Genomic DNA, 8,457 nt, shown 5'->3' with positions numbered 1-8,457 from the left:
AGAAAATTACATTAAAGAAATTATGAAAAAATTGTAAGTAAGTAGCAAATTCTTTCTTGAATTCACCTGCTGGATAAACGAAAAGACATTTCGTTCAAGAAATTATGACAAAATTCTAGGTAAGTAACAAACTCTTAATTGTTTTCACGACTTAGATATACGACGTAGAAATTTAATTCAAGAAATTATGAAGAAATTCTCAGTAAGTAACAATTTCTTTCTTGATGTCAACTCTTGGGTACACAATACGGAAATTCCATTCAAGAAATTATGAAAATATTTGTAAGTAAGTAACAAACTCTTCTTTTTATTTCAACTCCTGGATATACAGTACAGATACTTCATTCAAGAAATTATGAAAAAATCGCAAGTAAGTAACTTTTTTTCTCTTTATCACAAACAATTTTCACTTAGCTACACGATGTAGAAATTTAATTCAAGAAATTATAAAAAATTCTCAGTAAGTAACAATTTCTTTCTTGAAGTCAACTCTTGGATACAAAATACTTAAATTTCATAACTTTTTTTTCTTTTTCTCTTTATCACAAACAATTTTCACTTAGCTACACGATGTATAAATTTAATTCAAGAAATTATGAAAAAATTCTCAGTAAGTAACAAATTATTTCTTGAAGTCTACTCTTGGATACAAAATACGGAAATCTCATTCAAGAAATTATGAAAATATTTGTCAGTAAGTAACAAGCTCTTTATTGATTTCCCCTCTTGAATATACAGTACAGATACTTCATTCAAGAAACAAGATTAAACACGTTTTGAAACTACATGCTATGTGATTGCCTTTCCTGGGCACCTTTCCAAAATGAGCGGGGATTCCCCACCGGTTCCTACATATTGCAAAGAAGTGAGCATTACGAAGACTCCACGTTTTCAACCAGACTGTTTTTTTAGCTAAATACTTGGAAACAGCCTCTATATCTGACCGTTTAAGTTTTGATGTTAAAAAGATTGGATGGTAACTACGCCGCGTCTCACGCCTCTTTTTTCCGAAATCGTGCAGTCAAAATTTGACACGACACACAAACAGAGTCATAGTGAGAGAGATATCCAAAAAGTTGGGTTGATCTAGGTTCACTTAGAGTGGCGCGCACTATATCTCTCGACGAAATGTCTTTTCGTTTATCCAGCAGGTGAATTCAAGACAGAATTTGCTACTTACTTACAATTTTTCCATAATTTCTTTAATAAAATTTCTGTATTGTGTATCCAAGAGGTGACTTCAAGAAAGAATTTGTTACTTACTTAAAATTTTTCATAGTTTCTTAAATGAAGTTTCTGCATTGTGTATCCAAGAGGTGACTTCAGGAAAGAGTTTGTTACATGCTTACAATTTTTTTCATAATTTCTTAAATGAAATTTCCGTATTGTGTATCCAAGAGTTGACTTCAAGAAAGAAATTGTTACTTAATGAAAATTTTTTCATAATTTCTTGAATTAAATTTCTACATCGTGTATCTAAGTCATGAAAATCTTGAATGAAATTTCCATATTGTGTATCCAAGAGTTGACTTCAAGAATGAAATTTATTTCTTGAATTAAATTTCTACGTCGTATATCTAAGTCGTGAAAACAATTAAGAGTTTGTTACTTACTTAGAATTTTGTCAGAATTTCTTGAACGAAATGTCTTTTCGTTTATCCAGCAGGTGAATTCAAGACAGAATTTGCTACTTACTTACAATTTTTTCATAATTTCTTTAATGAAATTTCTGTATTGTGTATCCAAGAGGTGACTTCAAGACAGAATTTGTTACTTACTTACAATTTTTTCATAGTTTCTTAAATGAAGTTTCTGCTTTGTTTATCCATAAGGTGACTTCAGAAAGGAATTTGTTACTTCCTTACAATTTTTTCATAATTTCTTAAATGAAATTTCCGTATTGTGTATCCAAGAGTTGACTTCAAGAAAGAAATTGTTACTTACTGAGAATTTGTTCATAATTTCTTGAATTAAATTTCTACATCGTGTATCTAAGTCATGAAAATCTTGAATGAAATTTCCATATTGTGTATCATAGAGGTGACTTCAAGAATAAAATTTATTTCTTGAATTAAATGTCTACGTCGTATATAAAAGTCGTGAAAACAACTAACAATGTTTTACTTACTAATAATTTTTTCATAAATATTGGAAAGAAACATCTTTTCGTTTATCCAGTAGGTGAATTCAAGACAGAATTTTCTACTTACTTAAAATATTTTCATAATTTCTTTAATAAAATTTATGTATTGTGTATCCAAGAGGTGACTTCAAGAACGAATTTGTTACTTACTTACAATTTTTTCATAGTTTCTTAAATGAAGTTTCTGCATTGTGTATCCAAGAGGTGACTTCGGGAAAGAGTTTGTTACTTGCTTACAATTTTTTCATAATTTCTTAAATGAAATTTCCGTATTGTGTATCCAAGAGTTGACTTCAAGAAAGAAATTGTTACTTACTGAGAATTTTTTCATAATTTCTTGAATTAAATTTCTACATCGTGTATCTAAGTCATGAAATTGTTGAATGAAATTTCCATATAGTGTATCCAAGAGTTGACTTCAAGAAAGAAATTGTTACTTACTGAGAATTTTCTCATAATTTCTTGAATTAAATTTCTATATCGTGTAGCTAAGTGAAAATTGTTTGTGATAAAGAGAAAAAAAAAGTTACTTAATTGCAATCTTTTCATAATTTCTTGAATGAAGTATCTGTACTGTATATCCAAGAGGTGAAATCAGAAAAGAGTTTGTTACTTACTTACAAATATCTTCCTAATTTCTTGAATGAAATTTCCGTATTGTGTATCCTAGAGTTGACTTCAAGAAAGAAATTGTTACTTACTGAGAATTTCTTCATAATTTCTTAAATTAAATTTCTACATCGCATATCTAAGTCATCAAAATAGTTAAGAGTTTGTGTCCAAGAGTTGACTTCAAGAAAGAATTTGTTACTTACTTACTTACAATTTTTTCATAGTTTCTTAAATGAAGTTTCTGCATTGTGTATCCAAGAGGTGACTTCAGGAAAGAGTTTGTTACTTGCTTACAATAGAACTATTCTAAAGAATAAAGACGTGTTAAGCTTATAGATATTTATTGATTAAACGTATTGACACACACCCCAAAGAGACCCACAAAGCCCAAAGAAACACACACAGCCCAAAGAGACACAAACAGCCCAAAGAGACAAACACAAACCAAAAAGACTCTACTTACTTTCAATTTTTTCATAATTTCTTTAATGAAATTTCTGTATTGTGTATCCAAGAGGTGACTTCAAGAAAGAATTTGTTACTTACTGACTAACAATTTTTTCATAGTTTCTTAAATGAAGTTTCTCCATTGTGTATCCAAGAGGTGACTTCAGGAAAGAGTTTGTTACTTGCTTACAATAAAACTATTCTAAAGAATAAAGACTGGTTAAGCTTAAAGATATTTATTGCTTAAGCGTATTGACACACAGCCCAAAGAGACGCACAAAGCCCAAAGAAACACACACAGCCCAAAGAGACACAAACAGCCCAAAGAAACACAACACAGACCAAAGACACACAAATAGCCCAAAGAGATACAAAAACAGACCAAAAAAAGACTCAAACAGCACAAAGAGACACACAGCCCAAAGAGAAACACACAGCCTCAAGAGACACAAGTAGCTCAAAGAGACACATACAGCCCAAAAAGAAAAGCACCCCAAAGATACAAAACACAGACCTAAAAGACTCAAACAGCCCAAAGAGACACATACAGACCAAAAAGACTCAGACACCCCAAAAAAGCTCAAAGAGACACACATGGCTCCTAAAAGACACAAACAGCCGAAAGAAACACACAAAGAGCAAAATGACTCAAACACCCCAAAGAGACACACACAGCCCAAAGAGACACAAATAGCCCAAAGAGACACACAAACAGACCAAAAAAAGACTCAAACAGCCCAAAGAGACACACAGCCCAAAGAGACACTCACAGCCTCAAGAGACACAAACAGCTCAAAGAGACACAGACAGCCCAAAGAAAAACACAGCCCAAAGAGACAAAACACAGACCTAAAAGACTCAAACAGCCCAAAGAGACACATACAGACCAAAAAGACTCAGACACCCCAAAAAAGCTCAAAGAGACACACATGGCTCCTAAGAGACACAAACAGCCGACAGACACAAACAAAGACCAAAATGACGCAAACACCCCAAAGAGACACACATAGCCCAAACAAACACAAACAGCCCAAAGAGACACACACGGGCAAAAGAGACACACACAGCCCAAAGAGACACACAAAGCCCATAGAGAAACATACAGACCAAAAAGATTCAAACACCCCAAAGAGACACACATAGCCCAAAGAGACACACATGACTCCTAAGAGACACAAACAGTCAAAAGAAACAAACACAGACCAAAATGACTCAAACAGACTAAAGAGACATACAGAGCCCAAAGAAACACACACAGCTCAAAGAGACACACACAGCCCACAGAGACACACACAGCCCAAAAAATACTCAAAGAGCACAAAGAGACACAAACAGATCAAAAAGACTCAAACAGTCCAACGAGACACACATCCAAAAGAGACGCACAAAGCCCAAAGAAATACACACAGCCCAAAGAGACACAAATAGACCAAAGAGACAAACACAGACCAAAAAGACTCAAACAGCCCAAAGAGACACACAAACAGACCAAAAAGACTCAAACAGCCCATACAGAAACGAATTCGAGAGAGGCTCACACAGCCTCAAGAGCCATAAACAGCACAAACAGACACATACAGACAAAAGAGAAAACTCAACCCCAAGAGATCAACACAGACCGAAAAGAACCAAAAAGCCCAAAGAAACACAAACAGACTAAGAAAACTAAGAAACTCCAAAAAAACCCACTGTCCAAAGAGACACACACAGCCTCAGGAGACGCACACATGACAAAGAGACACACACAGCCCCAAGAGACATATACAGATCATAGAGAAGTACACGGCCCAAAGAGACCCACACATCCAACAGAGAGACACAAAGCCCAAACAGACACAAACAGCCTAAAGAGGAATAGACATCCAGACAAGATTCAAACTTCTCATAGAGACACACAGCCTAAATAAAAACAAACATCTCAAAGAGACACACACAGACTAAAGAGACAAACCCACAGTCCGAAGATACTCACAAACTCAAAATACACACACACACACACACCCAAAATAGAAAAAAAACGCCCATACAGACACATACATACCAAAAAGAGTCAAACACCCCAAAGAGACACACATTGCCCAAAGAGACACACATGGCCTCTAAGAGCCAAAAACAGACAAAAGAAACACACATAGACCAAAATGAATCAAACATCCCCAGAGAAACATACAGCTGAAAGAGATGCACGCGGCCCAAAGAGACGCACACATCCAACAAAGACACACAAAGCCCAAAACGACACAAAAAGCCCAAAACGACACAAAAAGCCAAAAAGCCCAAAACGACACAAACAGCCAAAAGAGGCACACACAGACCATAAAGATTCAAACTGCCCAAAGAGACAAACAGCCTAAAGAGACATACACAGCCAAAAGAGACACACACAGGCTAAAGAGACATACACACAGACCTAAGAGACACACAAAGCCCAAAGAGACACACACACACAGCCCAAAGAGACAAAAAACGCCCATACAGACACATACATACCAAAAAGATTCAAACACCCCAAAGAGACACACATTGCCCAAAGAGACACACATGGCCTCTAAGAGACAAAAACAGCCAAAAGAAACACACACAGACCAAAATGACTCAAACATCCCAAGAGACACATACAGCCCAAAGAGATGCACGTGGCCCAAAGAGACGCACACATCCAACAGAGACACACAAAGCCCAAAACGACACAAAAAAGCCAAAAGAGACACACACAGACCAAAAAGATTCAAACTGCCCAAAGAGACACACAGCCTAAAGAGACACAAACAGCCCAAATAGACACACATACACACAGAGGCTAAAGAGACACACACAGCCCTAAGATAAACGCACCGCCAACAGAGACACAACAGCAAACATACACAAAAAATATTCATAGGGAAACAAACCTACCAAAAAGAGTCACTCTCCTCAAAGATACACACCTAGACCAATGTGACACACACTAGACCTAAGAGACACACACATACCAAATAACGACACTCAGAACAAACTGACACAAACAGCCCAAAGAGACACACAGAGGCCAATGAAACACAAATAGCCCAAAGAGACATAAACAGCCCAAAGAGACAAACACAGCCCAAAAAAGACTCAAACAGTCCAAAGAGACACAAACAGATCAAAAAGAGTCAAACAGTCCAACGAGACACACAGCCCAAAGAGAATCACAAAGCCCAAAGAAACACCCACAGACCAAATAGACATAAACAACCCAATGAGACAAACACAGACCAAAAAGACACCAACGGCCCAAAGAGACACACAAACAGACCAAAAAGACTCAAACAGCTCAAAGAGACACACAGCCCAAAGAGACACACAAAGCCTCAAGAGACACAAACAGCTCAAAGAGACACAGACAGGCCCCTCATGCAAACAATTCTGAGTGTAGTCTACTATTCCTTAATTAGCAGCATCGTACATTTTGTTTAAATACTTATTTTTCATTTTCCAGATTCAAGATTTTTATTTAACACAAATGAATAGACAAGCTGAAGTATACCCTCCCCTGCCCCTCAGAAATGGGGGAACGAAGGGAACGTTAGATCCTATTTTAAATTGACAATACTTTTCAAACGTTACTTGTGTATTATACAGACCACATCGGAGAGGTAAAGCTAGGTCAAGTAACAAATTACCTGAGTTAACAACCCCTTCGGGGTTAACTTAACTGTTAATCAGTTTAATACTTTTTTTCTCCACCGTCATACAATCCAATCACTAATTAGAATCATTCACACTCCTATTATTCAAAACATTAATTAATATCGTTCATTGTCTACTTAAATTAAGTTATAGACAATACTGGTTTAGAAAAACTGGAATAAAATAATTGATTATATTGGCAGCTAAACAAGAAACGCCGGTCATGTATACCGTGAATTAGAAATCCGGTAAATTGTGTCAGAAAAACTTGAACCAAACCAGATTATACCCACCTAACCAGATTGTACCTACCAAACAAGATTATACCTACCAGAAACCTGTTTGGTACAGGGGCGCAATCAAAGTAGTACCTTGGTTACTACTCATAAACCCTAGCCAAGAAATAAAGTGCTAAAAAGAAGTTATTTCTGTTGCCTTTATAAGTTAATTAATAAAAAAAACTTCCCGAAAAAGTAGTTTTTCAAAGGAAAGTAAAGAGTCAAATTAAACTTCAAGCTCAAAACAACCAAAAATTGTTATTAAAAAACAAATGAAACCCAAAACGAAACAGAAATCAAATTAACAATCATAGCAAAAATACATATAGCCTACAAGGAACGAATATAAATAAACAAATAAATCTTAAAACTAATAAAAAGTGAATTTAATATCCAATTTAAACTTAAAGCGAACAAAAATCACTACAAAAAAGGAGTTTGGTGACTTCCCCCTCCCCTCCGATAACCGTGAATATCCAAAGCCTATTGCGTCATTTACGTTTTATTGAAAACTACATGCGTCATGAACAGTCCTTGGAAAGAACTAATAAAAATAAACTAAATATCAGATGCATAATGATATTAACTGCTGAAAAGTCAGCAGTTAAGGATTTTATTGCAATGTAGTTTTTATTTGTCAATGTTGTAAACTTAAAAGAAAATATCTGTACTATAATTAGTATTCAGTGAAGCGTAAATGAAAAGCGTTATTGCGTATGAAAACAGGCTAATGGAAAACTATTTCTACATGTTTGCTACCCCTGTCCTGTAGTGGTATGATGATTTGCAGACCACAAATGTACTACTATCAACCTACCCCTTACTTCCCGCAAAGATGGTTTCGGACCTTGCACCCCCTTCTAGTAAAAAGACCTATTGAAAAAAAATTAGACACGACCCTTCCTTCTCCTTTGCAAAGGTCGAACCAACAAAAGTTTAATTTCCCCCCCCCCCAAAAAAAAAAAATCTTAATGTCAGCAGGAATAAATAAAAGATTAGCTTTTACTGCCCACCAGGTTTCGTTAAGATCTAACAGCTCTTCTTGTTCATTTCTTAATTATAGGAATTTAGGAACATTCCTAGATAGTTTGCAACGTGCACGAACTCTCAACAGGCGGAGTGAGGCAACTTATTTTAATTTCCTCCTAGTATCGCTACGACCCACCAACTTGTTCTATAAATAATGCAATAAAAATAATTGAAGGACCCCTACCCCATAGATCCAAGGAGGTTAAAGACTCCTAAAAGGCAAAATTAGGACGCTTAATCTTGATTTTGACCTCGTTTTGATGGGATCTGATTATCCCTTCTGCTCTATGTCCAATA

The sequence above is a fragment of the Artemia sp. Qi Xiang Cuo genome, chromosome 19 (assembly GCF_049724085.1).
Source record: "Artemia sp. Qi Xiang Cuo chromosome 19, ASM4972408v1, whole genome shotgun sequence".
NCBI lineage: Eukaryota > Metazoa > Arthropoda > Branchiopoda > Anostraca > Artemiidae > Artemia > Artemia sp. Qi Xiang Cuo.
This window is presented reverse-complemented; position numbering follows the sequence as displayed.